Below are 21,037 nucleotides of genomic sequence, written 5' to 3' on the forward strand. Positions count from 1 at the left end.
ATATATCTGATCAATTGGAAAGATATCGGAATACTTTATCATGCACATCTATGGAGTGTTTTTGACAATCCAATTGATTTTGTTTCTTCCCATTGTTTCATGATGACCCTGAGAATATGATCATTTTGACCTGTAAAGGTTGTAAATGATAACACACTTACTTAACAATGTTACTTTTGACTGAGAAACATATAAAACAATAAGCAATTTTAGGTTCACCTCTACTTCTGTTTATCACATATTTTGTTTTAAAATGTTTAATATTTATGTATACCTGATACACTAATGTACTTTAATGAAATTATTATGTTACTTCGAGCAGTTAATGTAGTCCACTTCATAACATCACACTCTAAGTTATAACAGGTTACTAAAGTGTTTACCACACTTTACCTCTCCACTCTACAACAGTCCACTCTAATTCCCTCCACTTTAACATACTATACAAGATAGTACTGTACAACACAACACAACACTTCAATATACATCACTGTAGTCTCAAAGTACCTGCTGCTTTACACCTATTTACACTATACGCAAACATACTTGGCCCACTAACACTTTACTAAACGACCTACTTTTATATATAAGTGAACTGAACAATAATTCACAGGATGACACATCTGTACTGTCTGCCACAACACTCCACCTCTCTCACTTACCTTAGTCTTGCCTTCCTTTAGAATGTAATGTGCAAATATATATGTTACATGTGAAAAATATGGTTAATATTACCACAAGCTCTTTAATGTGGGAAAGAAATGGGTATGTTGCATAGGCTCTCATTATCCTAATGAGTCTACTGGATTCGGGTGGCAGAATCACCTGAATTGTGAGGAACTGAGTCCAGTCCCACACCATGTGACAACTGTTGGCCTAATCTGGGTTTTCCTGCTAACTAGCAGCGCCTCATCTCTGCCAAAGAGCAGGGATGATTGTGACAACCGGGCGCATGACAGAAATGACTCCTCAGGGGAATCGTGGTCAATCAAATCTCATCCTTTTCTCTCAGTTACATTAGTCTGACATATGCAAAGACAAACAGAGGCAGAGAATGGTTCAATAAGGTTTATTGAATTAACTGCATCTTAGATAAAATGGCACGCATTGCAATAAGTAGGATGATAAAACACGCTAGAAGCAAAATGGTGACAAAAGGAGTGAAACACAAGAACAGTCCCACCATACTGTTAATATGTGTAATATATGTGGTTCCTACCTAAGCTATGTTAGAGCACAACGTGATAAGCCCTAATCCGCCCTTCAGATTTCCCCCCAGGGAAGACATCATCCACCGTTCCTGAGCAAGGAAGCCACCATCCCCATGTAGGCCAGGAATCCAGTAGTCTAAGCTAGCAGATGTAGCGAAGGCAATCGGCATGCAGTCTTGGTCATCTGGCTGAAATCTCCCTCTAATGTGTATCGGGCAGAGAATTGTTTTTATAATAAAACAGCTGATGTTCTGAGAAAATGTCCCCACGTAAGGATGCGTATGTTCCTGTGAATGTTGGAGACATAGGCCCTCATTACAACCCTGGCGGTCGGTGATAAAGCGGCGGTAATACCGCCAACAGGCCGGCGGGGGAAAAAAAATGGAATCATGACCACAGCGGAAACTGCCAACACAGACAGCCACTTTAACCCACCGACCATCACGACGGTAGCAACAAACACCACAGCGTTAACCGCCAACTTCTAGGCGGAAGACAATGTACTGCCCACAGCATTACAACAGGCCTATCCACCACCTTTTTCTCGGCGGTACCAACGCCATCAAAAGCACGGCGGAAACAGTACACTGAAGGGAAACAACTCACCTATCGACACTCAAGGAAGAACCACAACGCCGTGGAGCCCAAACTGCACATTTTTCCAATGCTGGTGTACCTTCTCATACCCCAGGAACACGAAGGCCGGCGAAGACGACCACGGTGAGTACTGCACCTAGCACACAAGGGAGGTGTAAAAAGGGAGTGACACGCAACACCCCCACCCCCAACACCATACACAAAAACAGATGCAACAAAATTACATATACACCCCGTAGCCCTCAGGAATAACGCAAAGACAAAAGGAATGGAGTAAAATAAGTGTAATAGTACAGTTTTAGATAAATACGTCCTTAAATCAATAAACAGTATGTACAATATATACAAAGGAAGGGAAAATGCCCACTCCAAAATGTCCGTGGCCCACGGGGCCACAACACATAGGCCAAGGCCACACTTGACTCCTGCCTCAATATGGAGAGAACACTGCAGGGGCATCAGGTCGAAAAAACACAAGCACCTCAGGGGGACAGGGAATGGGGGGGGGGGCACCTCATCTGGAAGATGGTACAACGCCACTGGCCTGGAGGGGGCTCCATGCCCACTGCTTGGTCCTGGGGAGTGCAAAGCCACAGTCTCTCAAGTGGGTGGTTTGCCCACTTCCTGGTCCTGGGGAGTGCAAAGCCACAGTCTCTCAAGTGGATGGCTTCTCCACTGGTTCTGGAGAGGGCTTTGTGCCCAGTGTGCTTCATCCTGCCAAGGAGGGGGCGAGTGGATGCCTTCTTCCACTGGTTCTGAAGGGGGCTTTGTACCCAGTGTTCTTCATCCTGGCAAGGAGGGGGCGAGTGGATGCCTTCTTCCACTGGTTCTGGAGGGGGCTTTGTGCCCAGTGTGCTTCATCCTGCCAAGGAGGGGGCGAGTGGATGCCTTCTTCCACTGGTTCTGGAGGGGGCTTTGTGCCCAGTGTGCTTCATCCTGCCAAGGAGGGGGCGAGTGGATGCCTTCTTCCACTGGTTCTGGAAGGGGCTTTGTGCCCAGTGTGCTTCATCCTGCTAAGGAGGGTGTGGTGAGTGGATGCCTTCTTCCACTGGTTCTGGAGGGGGCTTTGTGTCCAGTGTGCTTCATCCTGTCAAGGAGGGGGCGAGTGGATGCCTTCTTCCACTGGTTCTGGAGGGGGCTTTGTGCCCAGTGTGCTTCATCCTGCCAAGGAGGGGGCGAGTGGATGCCTTCTTCCACTGGTTCTGGAAGGGGCTTTGTGCCCAGTGTGCTTCATCCTGCTAAGGAGGGTGTGAGTGGATGCCTTCTTCCACTGGTTCTGGAGGGGGCTTTGTGTCCAGTGTGCTACATCCTGGATGGGGCAAGGTCACAATCTCTCACCTGGTTGTCACACCGACAGATGTTGCAGAGGCCAGGACGCACTGCAGCCCATGTAGTCACTACTACACACTGCTCGCCGGTGGTGACGGCTGCTCAGTGGATGGCATTTGCGCTGCAGGTGGCGGTGCTGTCAGTCGTGGTGGGAGGCTCTAGCCCTTCCCCTGCAGCCTTGGACGGCTGCCCACTGGGGCGACTGCTGTTGGCAGTGGTGCTGCTGGCCGCGGTGCAGGTGGCGGTGCCATCCGCGGTGCCGGTAGCGGTGCTGTCAGTGGTGGTGGGAGGCTCCAGCCCTTCCCTGTAGCCTCGGACGGCTGAAGTGTCATTGCTGGTGTTGTGTGCCCCTTCCTGCCCTTGGCAGATGGTGGTGCCTTCTTGCTTCTGCCAGCTGGTGTTTTTTTTTTCTTGCCCTTGCTGGCTGGTGGTGCCTCCTTCCACTTCCTGGCTGGTGTCGCCTTCTTGCCCTTGCTAGGTGGTGGCCCCTTCTTGGCCTTGGCAGGTGGTGCTGGCACACTGGCTGTGTTGACGGGTGCCTCCTTGGAGCCTCTCACACCTGCAGTAGCAGCAGAAACCACAGTGGCCGTGGACTGGGTGGCTGAGGTGCTGGGCTGGGTTCTGGCCACCCTGACCCGAAGTGAAGGACAGGGGTGAGGGGGAGGGAATAGGTCAATGGTGGCGAGGAAAAGCTTCTTAGGGACACTGGGGCGGGAAGAGGGTGAAGGTTTGGGAGTGGAGGAAGAGGGAGTGGTTGTAGGAGGTGTCAGTCTGGTGTGTTTGGGTGCAGGTGCATGGGCTGGATGCTGTTGTGAGGTGGATTGCTGTTGGGTGTCTGTGTGCTTGCGTTTGAGTACTTTGGGAGGAGGGGTCATAGACACAGTGGGAGAGGACACGGGACGTTTGCATGCATGTGGGGGTGGTGACTGCCAGTGAGGGGCGTGTAGTGATAGGCATGCTGGTGATGGAGGTAGTGGATGAGGATGTAGAGCCTGCAGGTGTGAGTGGAGACACTATTGGGAGGGAGGTGGAGGAGGAGGGGGGCACAGTGGAGGCAGTGGATGTTGGTGTGTCTGCATCTGGATGGTGCTTTAGTGAGTGCCTGTGGGATGAAGTGTGGTGCTTGTGTTTGCCTGAGCCACGTCTGTATGTTGATTTAGGTGAATGCTGGTCTAAAGGTGTGCTTGGGATAGGCTGGAGTTGAGGGGATTGGGACTGGGTAGGGGAAGTTGGAGGGGGAGGCTGGAGACAGGGACAGTGGCTGCCATCTGTGAGTTGGCCAGAGCCTGGAATGCTCTCTGTTGGGCCGCCATGCCAGAGTGAATGCCCTCCAGGTATGCATTTGTTTGTTGCAAATGCCCTGCTAGACCCTGGTTGACTGCCCAACAGAGAGGGATCTCAGGAGGTCAATAGCCTCCTCACTGAGGGCAGCAGGGCTGACTGGGGCAGGGTCTGAGGTGCCTGGGGCGAAGGAGATGCCCACCCTCCTGGGTGAGCGGGCACGGGAAACACTCTGAGGGTAGTGCTTAATTTGTAAATAAAAAGGTGCCGGTGCTCAAAGCTCTCCTCTTAAACATGCGGTTGCTGAAATTAAAAGTGCGAGCACATAATACTGAGGCAGCGTAATCCTGAAGCCACCTCGGGCCCCTTCAGTCCATTTATAGCCACTCCCTGTCCCTTAAGCTCACTCTGTCAGCTTCCTGCTTTCCCTTTTCGGGCACTTTTTCGTTTTTCTCTTCCTCCGTCTTCCCTACGTGTCTTTTGCTCGCAGTAAATGCTTGAGACACAAGACTAAGTGTCCGCACCGGAAACAACAAGCACAAATTAAGCACTGGCTGAGGGGCTGCTGGGAGGGCGGTGCTGATTCAGGGGGTGGCGGCTGTACCTGTAGTTGGGGTGTGTTATGCCATTAATTGTGTTTGACCAATGACTTTGTGTTTCACCACTGCGCATATTAGTTGTTCAATGTTCATCAGGGGCACATTACATTCTGTATTCAGTTTAGCTGCTTATTGGCTTTAACGTGGCATTAGACATTGCATTTGGTATTTAGGTTAGCTACCTATTGGCTTTAACATGGCATTAGACATTACATTCTGTATTCAGTTTAGCTGCCTATTGGCTTTAACATGGCATTAGACATTACATTTGGTATTTAAGTTGGCTGCCTATTGGCTTTAACGTGCCATTAGACATTACATTCTGTATTCAGTTTAGCTGCCTATTGGCTTTAGCATGGCATTAGACATTACATTTGGTATTTAGGTTAGCTGCCTATTGGCTTTAACGTGGCATTAGACATTACATTCTGTATTCAGTTTAGCTGCCTATTGGCTTTAGCATGGCATTAGACATTACATGTGGTATTTAAGTTAGCTGCCTATGGGCTTTAACGTGGAGTTAGACATTGCAGATGAGCTGTGTTTTTCCACATGGTAGACCAAGCTGTGTTTTTCAAATTGAATTCACACAAACCCTAACGTGATAAGAGCATATATTTTGTGTTTTCCTTTCTACTCAGCCTTGGGAAGAGGAGAGGCTTAGGAGATCTGGCCAATCTCCAAGGGCTTGTTTATTTCCCAACTCTGAGAGGAAGGGGCCAGTCTTTTTAACGGTGTCCCTGGGCAGCAGCAAGGGGAAATTTTCAAGGACTTCAGTCAAGAGCGGATGTCAGCTGCCTGGCCTCCCGTTTGGGTGGAAAATCTCTTTCTCTCAGTTGAACAGGAGTCATCAACTTGCTGGCATGAGCAAGATAACAAGCAGTGATAGGCCCTACAGTGATGACATTTTGACTTTTATTCTTTGCTTTGAAGTCATGCTATAATATAATCACATGTATTTGCTGTGTACATTGCAATTGAGAAGTACTTTGATATATTTTGCTTTCATTGCTGCGACTATTTTTAAACGTGTGCTTCCAACCTACTAATCTCATCTTTCAGGAACCTCGTGGTGAAGCAATAATAATAATAAATGTCTTCTTTAAATTAAGAAGTGCATTTCAGAGAAGTTTTGTCAGCTCGGTCATAAGATAAGGAAAGCAAAACAGGGTGGCCACAGAGGTGTCCGCAACGGCCAGGGAGCTTCCATCGGAGGAGTCGCCGCTGTCCGTACTGTCTTCTCCTGTCTCCGTCATGGTGCTCCCCTCGCCCTCCGTCCCACTGGTGCCCTCACCGTTGGTGGATTCGGCCTCCAGGCCCATGTGGGATGCAGCTCCCTCCGTCACCGGTGCCTCTGCTCCTCCGCCAGATGATGCTAATGCACACAAGCACACGGTGACAAAACAAAAGGGGGTGAGAGAGACAGAGGATACAGTTGGTCAATGCCAGCAACAACACTACCATTGGCGTACACAACTCACAGGGAACTGCCCTATGCACTAAGCCATGCACTACCATTAGCTGCACACCTGAAACACACAGGACCCTGCCCAGTAGTAGATGCCCACCAACATTATTGTGGTTGGAGTGCATCTGAGCTTGCCCATCATGGAACCTACCCTGCCATATTCGCCCTGGCCTAGGGGCACCCACAGCCCACATCCCCCACCCAGGTAACACCTTAACACGCGCAAAGTCCAGAATCTGAATCTGTACTCATCCCCTTGTGGCTGCTGTGATACCTTCAAGCGCTCATCCAACTCCGGATAGGCCACGGCCTGGATGAGGAACATCAGGGGGGGTCAGGGTACGACGGGCACCCCTTCCTCGTTGGGGGGCCAGCCCCAGCTGGGCCTCCACCGTCTTCCTTGCCCAGCGGCGCAGGTCCTCCCACCATTTGTGGCAGTGGGTGCTCTGCCTGTCAAAGACCCCCAGGGTCCGCACCTCCTTGGTGATGGCACACCAAATACCCTTTTTCTGATGGGCGCTGACCTGCAGAAAAAAATACTGTCAGTGCTCCATTTCTTGGCAAGTAGTTCCTTCCAAGCGACAGTGGCCATGGCATCAGGGATGTCACAGCCTATGTTCTCAAACATACTGACCAGAGTGTTGTCTGCCCTGCTGAAACATATGCGCAGCAACATCGTATTCCCCCAGGTGGATGATATGGCCACAGTGAAGGCTGACTTCTATGCACTGGGACATATCCCCAACATCATTGGTGCCATTGATGGTACACATATTGCCTTTGTTGCCCCCCTCCCCTGGAGAAATGAACAGGTGTTCAGAAATCAAAAGAGTTTTCACTCTCTGAATGTACAGATGGTGTGTTTGGCGGACCAGTACATCTCCCATGTCAATGCAAAGTATCCTGGCTCTGTGCATGATGCCTTTATCTTGAGGAATAACAGCATCCCATATATGATGGCTCAACTCCAGTGGCACCGGGTGTGGCTAATAGGTGAACCCATGGTCCCCACCCAGTTGATGTAGGTATATGGGTGTGGGTTGTCCCTAAGGGTGAGTGTGTGGCTAACAGGTATCCCTTGATAATTACAGGTGACTCTGGTTACCCCAACCTCTCATGGCTACTGACCCCAGTGAGGAATGCCAGGACAAGGGCAGAGGAACATCACAATGAGGCACATGAGCGAACAAGGAGGATCATTGAGGGCACCTTTGGCCTCCTGAAGGCCAGATTCCGGTGCCACCATCTGACCGGTGGATCCCTGTACTACTCACCCAAGAAGGTGTGCCAAATCATCGTTGAATGTTGCACAACCTGGCCTTGAGATGCCAGGTTCCTTTCCTGCAGGAGGATGAGCCTGGGGATGGTTGTGTGGCAGCGGTGGAGCTTGTGGACAGTGACGAAGAGGAGGCAGAGGAAGAGGATGTGGACAACAGAAATACAATAATTCAACAGTACTTCCAGTGACACACAGGTAAGACACTGTAACTTCACCTTCCATTGCAGTTTTGTGTTGGACATTGTACATGGAAGCCTAATTTCCCTATTTCTATGGCCACTTACTGTACCCTTTGGCATCTCTATTTTGAGATATCTGTGCCCCACTCTGGCTCCTGGTGTGTTTACTGCTGCCCACTTCAGGTCATGCCTATGTAAATATAACAGTACATTTGAATTGTAATGTTTACAGCTTGTTTAAGTAATACATATTTCAATCAGTTGACAGACTCCATACTTGTATTTGTTCCAAGGGTATTTGTTTCTGTGATAATATGTGTAGGGGGTATTGCAATGAGCTGGGTTGATGGTGGAGAAATGTCCAGGATAGAGTCCAGTCTTAGTATCACAGGTGGATTGTCCAAGGGGGCATAGGAAGTGGAGCAATGGCAGTTCAAAGTGGACAGGGTGACATAGTGGGACACAAGGGTGACAATCAGGAGAGTCTTATTTCCTGGTGGGGGTCTTGGCAATGTTCTCTGGCTTCTGCCTGGATTGTAGGGATCTTTTGCGTGGTGGTTCTCCTTCTGCAGGGGGTGGGGTGCTGGTGGCCTGTTGTTCCAGTGGCGGGGCCTCCTGTCCACTAGCGGAGGTGGAGGGATGTCCTTCGGTGTGGCTAGTGTCAGGGTTGGTGTGCCACTGCCTCCCTCATGGTGTTGGCCATGTCTGTCAGCACCCCTGCAATGGTCACCAGGGTGGTGTGGATGTCCCTCAGGTCCTCCCTGATCCCCAGGCACTGTCCCTCCTGCAGCCGCTGGGTCTCCTGCAGCTTAGTCAGTATCTGGCCCATGGTCTCCTGGGAATGGTGGTATGGTCCCAGGATGTTGTGAGTGCCTCATGGAGAGTCGGTTCCCTGGGCCTGTCCTCCCCCTGTCGCACAGCAGTCCTCCCAGCTTCCCTGTTATGTGCCTCTGTCCCCCTGAACCGTGTCCCCACTGCCACTGACTCTAGGTCCCTGATCGTCCTGTGTTTGTGGGGTTGCCTGCGTTCCCTGTAATGGTGGACACACTGCTGATTGACGTGTCCTGGTGGCAGAGGGATGGGTCCGCTGGGTGGGTGATGTGCTGGTGTTTCCTGAGGGGGGAGGCTATGTGGTGGTTTGGGAGTGTGGTTGGGTCACCGACTGTCCAGAGGTCCCTTATGGGCCAGGTTGCTCATCCTGATCCAGTCGTGCAGAGCTGCTGTTATCACTGTGGGCCTCTTCTGGGGGGGAGGGGGGGTGGATAAGGCTGGCACCTCCTCTCCAGTGAATTTGTGTGGGAGTCCTGTGGGGATGTAAATGCAGTGTTATTGTTTCTGCATGTGACATCTTGTGCATGGGTATGTTTCCCTCTATGATTGTTATTACCAAGGCAGCTTTGGCTTGTATGAGTTGTGATTTGGTTGTTACTAGTGTGCATGCTGTGGTGATGCGGGTCCATGCATTGGTGTTGCATGCAGGGATTGGTATTGGGATGGGTGGGTTGTGATGGTGGCGTATATGTGAGGTGGTGGAGTGATGGGGGTGAGGGTAGGGTAGGTGTTTGTGATGGCATGCAGGTAGGGGGGGGTAAAGTATTAAACTTACCAGAGTTCTCCGGCTTCTCCTGCCATGCCCTCAGGATGCATGATCGCCAAGACTTGCTCCTCCCATGTTGTTAGTTGTGGGGGAGGAGGTGGGGGTCCACCGCCAGTCCTCTGTACAGCTATGTGGTGTCTTGCAACCACGGAATGCACCTTCCCCCGTAGGTCGTTCCACCTCTTTCTGATGTCATTCCTTGTTCTGGGTGCTGTCCCACGACTTTGACCCTGTCCACGACTCTCCGCCGTAGCTCCATCTTCCTAGCAATGGACGTCTGCTGCACTGGATGATTTCCTCCACCATGACCCTTAGCTCCTCCTCAGAGAATCTGGGGTGTCTTTGTGGTGCCATGGGTATAGTGTGTGTGGGGTGATGTGTTGGGGGGTGTGCTATGTGGTGCGTGGATGGTGTATGGGTGATGGTGTTTTGTGGCTCAGATTCAGTGGGTGCTTCTGGCTTGTCTATCACTTGCCAAATTCTTTGGGTCGTAAAGGGTTGTGAGTAGTGTGGGTGTGTGTTTTATATTGGTATGGGTGTGGTTTGTGTATGTGTGTCAGGTGTGTGTAGTTTGAATTGTCCAATGTGGTGTAGTTTTGTATGTGTGTGTGTATTTTGAGCACGGCGGTCTGTACCGCCAATTGTATACCACGGTTGAATAACCGCCACGGTGATTCGTGGGTCATGATGCTGTGGGTGTATTTCTGTTGGTGTAACGGTGTGGGCTTTGGTACCGCCAGTTTATTACTGACCTTTGGGCTGGCGGACTTATGTGTGTGTCTGTGTAGTGGCGGATTTCTACGTGTTGGTCATAATACCCGTAGCGGTATAACGCCGCAGTCGCAGTATGTTGGCGGCAGTCAGCATGGCGGTAAGTGTCATAATGAGGGCCATAGTGTACCACTTTGCTGGCAACTCTATCTGGCTGCAGCTTTGAGGAAAGCACAAAGTGAAAAGAATGTCCTGCTAGAAACACAGTGCTTTTTCTAGGCAAAAGAACAACTAGATAAAGAAAATAAAACAGCACCGCAAATGTGGCTTGTGCTAGAAAAATAAAAGGAACCTGAATAAAATGTAACTGCGTTAAAGTGCACACCGGCAGGCGTAGTTGAAAAAATAACGTGTCTAAAAACATGGCTAAATAGCAATACAACACCCTCCCCTTGCCAGTTCAAAGGTGGTTAAAAGCCTAAATTGAATACATAAAAAGCGACTAAAATCTATTCATATTTAAAAATATTTAATCTCCCTGTCATGAACATTTTTATCTACTGTTAGCAACATAGGTCGAACGGGGATTTAAATAACATACCGTCACTATTTTTGTTTGTCCAGAAGGTTGAAGTTTCCCATTATACTGCAAATATTCCCTTCTATTATTCCTTTGGTCAAAGTATATTAATTCCTAAAAATGAATCAAAAATATATGTACATAGTAACTGCTAACAAAATGTCGGTGCATACACTCACAGTCAAGGCCAAACTCAAAAATGTTTCTACCTAGACATGTTGAAATCACGTTTGTAATTGAAAGCAAAATGATAACAAAAAACTTCCCTAGCTTGTAGTTTAATGTTAAAATCCATATCGAGCTGAATCAAAGGCCAGTACAGGAAAGTCAAAATACGGATGCCAGCCCACAGTTAAAATTGCATGAATAAGTTTACTCCCCACATAACAGTAACATTATCCCTCCTGGTTTAATAATTGAGAAATAGAGATAATTACAGCCTTTCCAGCATGCAGGATAAAGAAGGTAAAGAAGTGAAGACAAGGCAATAAATTACACTACCTTCAACAAATAACCCCTAAATCTCATTTAGCCAGAAAGTTATTCAAGCTTTTAAATGAAAGAACTCATAACATCATGACAGATTCCTTACAAACATAAATAGCCAAATACATCATGTGAAAAATCACCCCTACATATACAAAAATAACTCACCAGTTTTAATCAAATAACAACCATAATAAGCCATTCTGCAGCACTGCTTCCATTTCCAAGCACTTAAACAAACGCCTTGATGAGTTGTCCTTGTTGCCAAATTCACTTCTATTTGAATACTCTTCCAGGGTCACATGACTAGGACCCCTTAAAGTGAAATACACAAGTCCTTACTTAAAAACAATCCAATCTCCAGGGACAACACCCTAATTTAGCCTGTCCCCGGTGAACAAATGGATCTTTCCGCATCATAACTTATTGGATGTCATATTTATAGTGACAAGAACTCATTCTACCCCTTATCAGTCACAACAAAAATGTCCATTTCCCCCATAGTGGTTTAATCCAGTATGAAATCAGAAAAGACCACAGAAAGATGTGATCCAAAAATCAAGTGTAATTCCATGCTTACTTTATACCTAATGTTAGTCCGACTTAGATTATAACAGACTTCTCCCAGTGATGTACCCAATTTTTAATTCACAAAGAGATACAAGGTGACACGATAATCGCAGATCAGATTCAAACCCTGTATTATTACGGGAATCCAACCTGGGGTTGTGGACATTTAGCCCCCTACTCCACAGAGTCCCAGAGTGTTTGTAGTCAGGTGCATAGTGACAAGTATGATTTAGAAGGAGTTATTTTAGTGGCGAATGGGTTGTTCTATTTTACATGTTTCAAAATATTATTAGTACCCACGAATGAATCACAAAGTTGAAATTAAAATGTAGCACTATTTGTTAGTCCAAAAAAGGAAAAAACAAAATTATACAATTGGAAATCAGTTATAGCCACATACCAGATTTAAACCCTGTGTTGGTTCAACTGGCCAACACTAAGCAACAGGCTTCTAGCCCACCACTCCACAGGATCCCTGAATGTTTTATAGTCAAATACACGGTGACAATAAACCATCAGTTAAGACCTACCCTGATGTATTTAACAGGTTTTTTTTCCGTGGCGGATAAATTATCCTGTATTACATATTTAAAAAAATATGACTTAAAATTATAGTGGGTAAGCTAAGTGTGATCATTTGTCCTATTCAAGTTATATATGAATCTCACAGCAGCGGAGTTTTGATGTTTTGTGCCCACAGCGGGTTAGGTTGAGCCATCAGTGTACATAATTACGTGATATTGTTCAATAGGCAACGTGTTTGCTGGAGCAGAGTATTTCAAGATCATATTACAAAAATTCTTACGTTTGTAATTTTGTGTCAAAAATATAGTCCACATCAGTGGCCGTTAGAGACCCAACGTGGATGTAGTGCGTTAGCATTAGGAACGCTGGCTTTGGTGACAGCTTCACGTCCTGGGATCGGAGATACGACAATGATGCATTTCCCATGGGCCAGAGGTCTCGCTTTAATTATAGCTATCTGAACAGCAGTGAGAATTTTCTCTGTGGGAGCAAAACTTTGTTCTGCTGTGGAATATAAATGTGATTTGTATGCAGTCGGGACAGTTTCACCCTTATTGAATGTTACATAGGTGAAACCAGTGCACCAGCAATTACTCTGATGACCAAGTGTGTTTTGTTGTCCCGTGTTTAGCTGCAAGCATATCTTGTTTCAATGCTCTAAGAATGTGTGTGTGTGTTCGACTGTCCATTATTTGCTTGAAAATCAGGATGTATCAGGTCATGTATAATGGTTTAATGCATTGTGCATAATCTGTAATGTATGTTCTGCCAAAGTTTAAAAAGCCCAACAAAGACAGGAGCTTTTTGATAGTGTTTGGAGGTTGTAGTTGTGCGCATTTTTCAAAAAATTGGGGCGTTGGGCTCTTGCCTTCATCTGATAATTCGTATCCCAAAAACAGGACATGAAGGAAAGCTATTTTTGTTTTTTTACATTGAATTTGTAACCTAATTCGGAAAATCCCACAACAATGCGGGCAACCCGTCTTATATGTTGTATGAGGTCATCATCTGTAAGGTAGATGTCATCTATGTCAGACAACGCCTCAGGGTCAAAGTCGTGTCAAATGGAAGTAACATGAGCTGAAAACTGTCCTGGACTGTACTTGTACCCTTCTGGGAGATGGCAAAATTGTTCCTGACAGCCTAATGCGCTGAAACTTGTTAAGTCCCTACTTTCAGGTGCTACATTTTGGCAGAAAAAAAGATTGGAAATATCCAAGGTTGTTTTGTATATTTTTTCCACACTATATTGTTTATCAGTGCTGTGGTGTGTGCATTTTGTATGGCAAATGTACCTGTATGACTTTTTAAATGTCTTTAGTCTAAGACTATTCCATATGAATGGTCTGGTTTAGCTACGGGGAACAATGGATTGTTCATCGTGAGACACAGGGTTCGATTACGTCCTGGTACTCTAGCTGTGTGAGGATGTCCTTTACAGGTGCTTTAGCTTCATGCTTTATTGGATATTTGGGTTGGGGTTGGGATTTGATTGCTATTACATGATAGGGGGAATCTTTATCCCATCCTATGTGGTTGATATATAACGTGGGGTGCCTGATCCCAGAAGATGATTTCTATTGTGCGCTCAATATCTCCTTCTAATTGTATAGTTACTTTATACACCCTGTTGGATGTGGAGATGCCCATGTCCGCAGTCTTAACTTGTAAGAAGTCATCAGTTGCTTTTACCTCCAGATGCTTTTGAAGTTCCCAGCGAACTATTTTGATCTTTGCCGTGCTGTCTAGCAGTGCCAGTGCCCATTTCCTGTTCTTCAGTAAAGCTCTCTTCCTGAGTGGCATGTCGTATAGCAATCACTGCCACTTCTTTCTTTTTGAATAGGCATTTTTGTTGGGGGAGGTTCTCTTCTTTCTTAACAGAAACTTCAGATGAGCATTGTGAGTCCTTTCTCGGTTTCACGTACTCAGTTCGCTGCTCTGACCGCCCACCTCTCTCACTGCGTTTATTCAGTGAGTCCTGAAATGAACAAAATTGGCGTGTATCAGTATATTGATATCTGTCAGGCGTTTTTATATTCTCTCTGTTTGTAAGATTATAGCGATTCTGAGGGGTCTCTGAATTGCGGAGATTCTCCCCTTTCTTTTTACGTGTTTTTTTTTATTTTATTTTTAATCCCAGCATGTTTTTAGACCCTGCAGGTGCTTGCTTGGTAAAACCTTTATTAGATTTACCCTGTAATTATGGTTTAATGGGTCTGGCCTTCAGACTATCTCCACCAATACTGGAGTAGGTCTCATCGATAATCCTTGGCAGCTCGCGTTCTCGATCCTGTACAGGAATGTCACGGAGCCCCATACACACTGCTAGTGCAACTGCTTCCCCTTTAAGATTACTTAATATAATTGAAGATACAGTGGCAAAATTGCCCATTAATTGCATCCCCAAGTCCAGGGCCGGAGCAGCCCCGTATTCATCTTGATTTTGTTTTAGCACTTGCGGTAGATTGGCAAGTGTTGGTGTACCGCGAGGGTAGTATGGAGCGTGGCAAATACCGTGCCCCAAGTATTGTAATAATACTGTGGGAACTATCCCAAAGGGCAAGCACATAGTGAGAATTCTATGTTTATCCTGAAGTCCCGTATGGGGGAAAAACATAAATTTTTGTAGCTAACCTGAATGGAATCTCCTCTCATTTAGCGGGTACCTTATCCATGATCGAATGTACAGTCGCAGGGTTAATGCTTGCCATCACTGCATGTGGTTGAACTGGGGCAGCACGTGCTGGGTTAGTATTTAATGTCTGCATTACAAACTGCACTAACAGCCTTTATATTGTCGTAAACTCAGTGTATAATCGGCGAACCTCAGCTACTGCCAAGGTTGCTACATCAGGATGCTGTGTATATGTGGCCAGTAACGGCCAGGTCGGACCATCATTGCTCGGAAGACCCAACCTAAGGTGTAATTTTGTATGTGGTAGGGCGCCATCAAGCCAGGTATTATGGTCTTGATAAGATAGAGGTAGCTCTAAATATGCATAGGCTCTGTATTGTGCAGGTATGTCAGCAGGTGTGTAGTAATGAAATGTATTCGTGTACCCATCAACTGCTGGAAAAGTGACCCAAGAATAAAATATTTCTGTTCTGTAGGCTGGATGAGCCTAGACTACAAAAGTTACTGCCCCTCCACCCCCCCCCCCGCAACCCCCACAGCCTGTGAGGCCATTTGCTAATAAATGAGCAGAGGGGTTGTTGCATGTTCACTGCAATTGCTACCCGTTATAGGTTTGCCATGGTGGATATACCTGTTCAGAGATAAGGTCACCAAGTAGGGATTGATCCTTTTAAGATTCAAGCTTAAACAACCGACAGCATTGGATAGGTACTACCTACCTAGTTGAGGAGGAAATCCTCAAACCCACGGGCATCTCTGTATATAGTATTGAGGTGCCTTTAGCACATAGTGAGACTAAGATACTCAGGAGGATCCGAAAATTAGTGCCTGACCAAACGTTGGTGGTGCCATTTCGTTTAGGCTCTCATTATCCTAATGGGGCCACTTGATTCTGGCGGCAGAATCACCTGAATTATGGGGAACTAAGTCCAATCCCACACCATGTGACATCTGTCTTCCTAATCCGGGTTTTGTCAGCTAACTAGCAGTGCCTCATCTCTGCCAAAGAGCAGGGATGATTGTGACAACCGTCGTGTGACAGAAATGACTCCTCAGGGGAATCGTGGTCTATCAGATCTCATCCTTTTCTCTCAGTTACATTAGTCTCACAAATGCAAAGACAAACAGAGGCAGAGAATGGTTCAATAAGGTTTATTGAATTAACTGCATCTTAGATAAAATGGCATGAATTGCAATAACTAGGATGATAAAACACGCTACAAGTAAAATGGTGACAAAAAGAATGAAACAAAAAAAACGGTCCCACCATAGTGACAGTTTGCGTAATGTATGTGGTTCCTACCTAAGCTATGTCAGAGCACAGCGTGATAAGCCCTAATCCGCCCTTTAGGTTCCCCCCTTGGGAAGACATCATCCCCCATACCTGAGCAAGGAAACCTGTTGTCTAGGAAGACACCATCCCCATGTAGGCCAGGGATTCTGTAGTCTAAGCAAGCAGATGTAGCGAAGGCAATCAGAATGGAGTCATGGTTATCTGGCTGAAATCTCCCTCTAACGTGTATGGGTCAGAAAAGTGTTTTTATAATAAAACAGCCGATGTTCCACTTTGCCGGCAACTCTTCTGGCTGCAACCTTGAGGAAAGCACAAAGTGAAAAGAATGTCCTGCTAGAAACGCAATGCTTTCCTAGGAGAAGAACAATTAGATAAAGAAAATAAAGCAGCACCGCAAATGAGGCCTATTCTAGAAAAATAAAATGAAGCTGAATAAAATGTAACTGGGTTAAAGTGCACAACGGCAGGCCTAGCTGCTAAAATAACGTGTATAAAAACATGGCTAAAATAGCTATACAACACCCTTCCCTAACCAGTTCAAAGGTAGCTATAAGCCTAAAATGAAAATGTAAAAGCTATTCATAAAAGCATATATACATGAATGTCAATAATGACAAGCTGAAAGACACCTGAGCATGTGGAGGGCAATTTAAAACATCAGCAGTGGTGCCAGTTAGAACCAAATTTAAAAGTCAGTGTCATTTTTAAAATCGCCAATTATATCTGGGACAATTGAAGCCAGGAAATGTTCCACTTCGGCAGGTGGTAAGGTAGCTAAATCGTTGCCAAGGAAAACCAAGGAGCATTCATGTTCCAAAGCCTTAGCTCCAGCTTAGGCAGCAGCATTCCATGTTGTGCCCAATGTTGAGTTAAGAGCTGCATGATCCAGGAAGGGCAACTCATAAACAGCTTCCCATAGCAAACGCACCCTCAACGTGCATTTCTGGTAATGAGCCCTTAGCGAGAACATCAACAGATCAGCGTCCAATGAAAGTAAGCGCTGCGTAGGAAGGCAAACTTTCAGTGCACATTGGAAAAGGCAGCACAGGCATCGAAAAATGGGCTGCACACAATCCAAAACCGGTCTGAATGACAGAGACCAGTTGCACTCCAGTTCTTCCAGGAGTGGTGCTCTGAAATACTGCATCATGCGTTCATGACACAGTTGCACTGGTGGAAGCACTTTTAGTCCTCCTTGTTGTGAAGGGACAGCCATTGCGAATAAAAAATAGCACAGCAGGATGCCACCTATACTCGAAAATATTGAGTGTATGGCTGAAGGTAGCAAGCCAAATAGAAAGGAAAAGGTGTGAATGAAACCAGAACCAACAGCCTCAAAGAAATGCGGAATCCCAGTAGTACTGGATACGTTAAATATTCATCCCACGAGTTCACCAAAGTGCCTCGGAAAGTTTGTACTTAAAAGAGACTGTACTTCTGCAGATGGCCTCACAACTTGATGTGCATCGGTTTTGCAAGCAGATGTAAGTGCCACATGTTTTTCCAACAATAAAGCATTGAGTCTGCTCAACTTGTCAAAATTCACACTTGAATTAGCAATATGAGGCCAAACATCTGCTACTTTTAAGGACATTCCCGTAACAGGTGACAATTTGGGAGACCGAAACGACATAAGCTATTCCGTCTCGCATTCCACAACCGCTTTTCTTCCTTTTTTTTTGTTTTGTTTTTAAAATGTTTTTTTTTAATTGTTGGTTCTTTTTTCAAACCAGGTCAACGGGTCTAAACCAACAAACAGAAGGGAAAAGGAAGGAGGGGAAAATGAAACCTAGGGATGTTAGGAAGGACATTGGTGAGCAATAACTCTATGATGGTTAATATTGAGATCCTTTTCGCTGGCAGCTATCACTCTATGACACAGCAGGCAGTAGCCATACTAGCCAACAATATCCCAATGTTGCCTCAGCATCTCCTCAGGCACTGCGCTACCAGGAGGAGGTAAAGAGGGAACAACTGATGGAGTGAGAGATGGTGGAGGTGGAGCCAATGCTCCAGAGGTAGAAGGTGTTGCAGTCTCTGGGGCTCTGGCCACTGATGATGTGGCTGAGGCAGGTTCCTCCAACTCCTGCTCTCGCCTCTGTTCCGCCCACGCTAATCTCCAGGAGTGAATGGAGGCTAGATATTTGTGCATCCCAGACATCCTGAAAGAATATTGCTGGTGTGTGCCACATGAGATGACTTTGTGGCACAGGTTGCACATCACCAGTGGTGCAGACATTTTCTTCTCCCCTGGTGGCAGGGAGAACATTTCCACACCACTGACTCTCTTAGCCTCTTTTTTCTGTCGTCCTCTTTATCCCCCTGCAGGACATGTTGTTCCTCCTCCTCCTTTTCATGCTGGCCAAGATGATTTTGATCAGCCATCGTTCACGGCAGCTGTAGCAGCAAAAATAATTGCAGCACAGTACAAATGCAACCTCCCCCTTAAAGGTTATCACTTTAAATAAAAACAAATGGGTGTAGTCAATCACATTTTGTTTCACAATCGCTGAGTACAACGGTACTTCCACAACAGTATGGGGTATCCATTAAATATATGGTTAAAATAATGAACATTCCATTAACATACAGTTCTATTTTTTCAGTTTTATGAAAGTACATTACAAAATAAACAAAAATATAAAAGTGAAACTATTCTTTTCAGGGGGCTACAATGGCAGCCCTAAAACAGCCAACCAGCCCACAAACATAGACACTTTCATTGCTACTAGAAAGCTATACAACATGACCTATAACCACTACTACAATGTTATTAGCAGAAAAAACAATTAAATCAATATAAAAATCAAAGGTTAAAACTTAGTTATAGTTAGGCAATCATATTGTTACTTTGTAAGGAAAAAACAAAATTAAACTAACCAAACATTTGAAATTCTGAGGTTATAGCTCACATACATTTATGTATCACTTTTACGTTATTATAACTGATGCACCTCCATAAAACTGTTTCATCTCCGAAACCACACAAATATATCTATAACTTGCCCCTCTACCATGCACTGTTTTCTCAGAATTAATGTGATTTAGGATAAGAGCTCATACATGTTGTTACAAACGCTAGGATTTCATATCGTATGAGTGGTGTAATATGAAAGGGTATAACCAGTGCATGGAGAAGGAGTGAGTTATAGTTTCTAGGTTTGTGAGGTGAAAACATCATTTATGAATGTGTATTAGTTATAATAACGTGAAGGTGGTACACAAATGTTAAAAGCAAGCTATAACTAGAATTTCAGATGTTTGTGTAGATTACTTTTGTTTTTGAAGCAATATGTTTGTCTAACTATAACTAAGCCTTAACCTTTAGTACCTTTGGTATTTTTTATTGAAAAACATATATATAAAGGTACAGTATCTTTTTTTAGATCTAGTTTCATAGATGGGATTGGCAAGGATACTAGGGTCTCAGTATATATTAGCCTTTGATAGTAAGGAAACAAGAGGGCTAAATTATAGTAAAGAAATCCATGTTCACTTGTGCTGCATTGTGGAGTAATATTTAGATTAAAAATCTGTTGTTGCTAGAAAGTATTGGAATTTATAGGAGGGGAAGGAGTTTTTTTTAATTATTTATTTTATTTTATTTGGTGCGTTTAAATGTATTTGCAGAGCTGTTTTCTAATGGGCACAAACAAGCAGGACAGCAAAGAAACTATAACTATCTATGCAAAAATTTCAAGATTTTGGACTTCATTATGACATTGGCGGTAAATCCTGCTTACCGCCAGGCTGACGGCCGCCAACTTACCGCTGTGCTGGCGAATATCCTTTCACCATATTATGACACACACACCAATCCGACAGAATGCAGCCACATACACAAATCCGCCAGACCAAAGGTCATTGATAAAGTGGCGGTCCCAAAACCCATACCGATATGCCAACAAAACAACACCCATCACATTATGACCCACAAATCACCACGCCGGACATTCAACGGCGGTAAACCATTGGCGGTACACACCACTGCGCTCAGAATATACACCCACATACAAAACAACACTACATTGGACAATACCAAATACACGCACCTGACATTCATACACACCACACCCACACCACTATAAAACACCCACCCACATTACCCACAACCCCTTACAACCAACATTTGCCACCAGGAGATTGAGAAAAAGAGCACAGAGACACTAGACAGACACACCACTTACACCCATACATCCCTCACGCACTCCACATCACACACCCCACCACATTACCCAACACACCCTCACCAACACACATCACACAACACCCATGGCACCACAAAGGCACCCCTGAGGGAGGAGTTAAGGGTCATTGTGGAGGAAATTGGAGGAAATTGTCAGGGTAGAGCCACAGCTCTTTGGAGCACAGGTACAGCAAATATCCATAGCAAGGAAGATGGAGCAATGGCGGAGAATCGTGGACTGGGTCAACGCCGTGGGACAGTACTCAAGAACAATGGACAACATCAGGAAGAGGTGGACGACCTATGGGGAAGGTACGTTCCATAGCAGCAAGGCACCAGCTCGCCATACAGAGGACTGGCGGTGGACCCCCACCTCCTCCCCCACAGCTCACAGCATGGAAGGAGCAGGTACTGGCAATACTGCATCCTTAGGGACTTGCTGGAGTTGCCGGAGGACTGGACACTGGTAAGTCAACATTTAACAATTATCACCCCCCATACCTGCATGCC

This window comes from Pleurodeles waltl, chromosome 7 (assembly GCF_031143425.1).
Source record: "Pleurodeles waltl isolate 20211129_DDA chromosome 7, aPleWal1.hap1.20221129, whole genome shotgun sequence".
NCBI lineage: Eukaryota > Metazoa > Chordata > Amphibia > Caudata > Salamandridae > Pleurodeles > Pleurodeles waltl.